We start from the raw sequence: 2,500 nt of genomic DNA on the forward strand, positions 1-2,500 counted from the left end.
GACCCTACATATACCAAGTAGTTTGCAAAATGTATGAAAAATAAAACAATAAAATAATAGAATAAATAAATAAATAATAAATAAATCAAATCTTGACCAGAAAAATGAAGACATGATTGTGAAAGTGCTGAAAAGGAGGAATTGCATCTTTTTAAACTCTTCTCAAAGGGAAAATTGAACAGAAAAGGAGTTTCGACGCTGCAACGGTAGAAACTAACACTGCTGATCAGCCACAAGACACAACCCTCGCATCGGATCTGAGGCGTATTTAAAGTGCACTTCCTCCTGAATCAGCAGTCGAGCATCCCGGCGCCGGCGGGACGGCCACAGGTGTGCATTAGCAGTGCGTTTCTCTCTCCTGCTCCGTTTGTTTCTGTAGCTCGAGAGAGAGAGATAGACTACGACTGCACATATTTATAGCACTCGATCGAGTGAACAGACGAGGTAAAAACTGTCTGTCATTCTACCAGAACACTCGACTCGTCTGTCTGGATAACACTGGCATCATACACACACAGTACACACACGACACACTCCTCTTCACCTCTCTCTCTCTCTCTCTCTCTCTCCATCCATCATCCAGCTTTATTTACGAATAGCTTTTCAACCTGACAGAATGCAACTCCCACTGACAAGACAGACACTGGCTGAATTCAGAACAGCATTCTAGGAGACTACTACTATTTCACCAACATGTTTATATAGCAGAAAGAGTAAGAGTAATACTTTTCAATAAAATCTCATACAGCATGCTTTTTTTTTTGTGCTGCAATAATTCACACACAATCTTCCAAGAAAATCATACCAGAATCAATACTTATCAATGCAAAAGTAATACAAATAAAATAAAATGCAAAATAATAAAAATCATCGCTGTAAAGGAATTGTTTGCTATACCACTCATTTCATTTTATAAAATAATAAAAATAAAATAAAAACAAATTTTAAACAAAAGATTTTAATGTTAAACAATGCAAAAATAATACAAATAATAATAAGAATAGTTATATATAATAAAAAGCATTGCAAAGCAATTACTTGCTATATCAATTTATTCATTTGACTTATTTGTTGCTGTTAAAAATAAAAATAAATAATATAATGTAATATAATAGTTTTCAGTTAAAGTTTCCAGCATGCACTCTATACTGCAAAGTGCACACTATTTAGAAATAATCTTAATAAACAGCATGCAGTGTGCATCAATAAAGCTTTCAGAGAGTAGTACACTGCAGTAACACACACCAGTAGTGGACTCACACAACCTCACTGTGGCTGCGTCTGAATGGAGAACTAGCGGACTACGAGCCACATAGTAAGCACTGAATACTGATTACTATTTTTTTAAAACAGTGCATGAAAAACGATGCAGTATACAGCAATGCACGGATAAATAAAGTATAAAAAACACTGCAATATTGCATAAAATAAAAAACTAAAATATATAAAAATAAGAAAAGTCCATTTTGATTTCATGGTGGCATTAATGTAAACAAAACTATAAAAATGTTAATTTAGCATTTTTTTAAACCAATTTAGTGCAAAAATGTCTTAACTTTAGCAATCCAATCACATATCTTGTCACACTGCAAATGGAGGGTCAAGTTGAGAGCAATGCATTGTGGGATACAGTCTTCAACAGCACGCGTTCAAGTCCTCTGGGAAGTCGTGTTTACGACGGCAGATTCGTTTAATTCACTTTCGTCGGGGTAAGATGGCGGTGTACAATTTCTTAATTAATTACACAAAAATACATCAAGGTTCTTAAACTATAGTTCTAGAAAATAAAGAACAAATAAATGTGCATCAGGTACTTTTATGTTTTTAATTAATTTATGAAGTCACTGCAAATTTTATCGTTGCATATTATATTGTTATATTATAATGTCCAGACAATTGGCTTACTTCGCTGTAAATAGAAAAGCCTGACAATATCACTGCTAATAAGTATTGTGGTAGGCTATTCTGCCATGTTTCTCACTGACACACACACAACTCGTTAAGATCGGGGCTTAAAGAAAATCCAGAGCTCGTATTTACGACATTGCGGTGGCGTTCATGTGCGTTCAACTCGTAAATACGATCTTTTTCCGAGAAGACTTGAAAGCACCATAATGCAAAAAACAAAAAAAAGCGTTCTGTACATGTGTGAAACCGACTCAGATATTCAGGGCTTGCTTGAAGCCGGTCGGTTAACTAGTTGATCAGGCTGATCTCGAGATACTGTACGGTGCACTGCTGAAATGGAGCAGTTTCATTTGGGTTTGGGTGAGGCGTTCTGGAAGACACAGCTGCATTAAACAAGACTGAGGTCACGAATGCAGTCTGGGCTGGATCCAGCACTCAGTGTCAGACGACACACACTCCATTAGCGGAGCGAACGCAAGGTCACACACACACAAAACCAGTCCAATCAGCTAATGAAGAGGAGGAAGACAGGAGGAGGAGGAGAGGAGGATCAATCTGAGTGGATGAAGGGACAGGGACACAGACTTAAAGA

At 36.8% G+C, this 2,500-nt stretch overlaps 1 protein-coding gene across 1 annotated transcript in view; it reads right to left on the minus strand.

Moving 5' to 3' along the window:
• Positions 1–2,500, minus strand: part of LOC307174268 (tricarboxylate transport protein B, mitochondrial) — a 19,490-nt gene that overhangs the window by 3,932 nt on the left and 13,058 nt on the right. The window lies entirely within an intron of this gene.

The sequence above is a fragment of the Squalius cephalus genome (genome assembly GCF_949319135.1).
Source record: "Squalius cephalus genome assembly, chromosome: 16".
NCBI lineage: Eukaryota > Metazoa > Chordata > Actinopteri > Cypriniformes > Leuciscidae > Squalius > Squalius cephalus.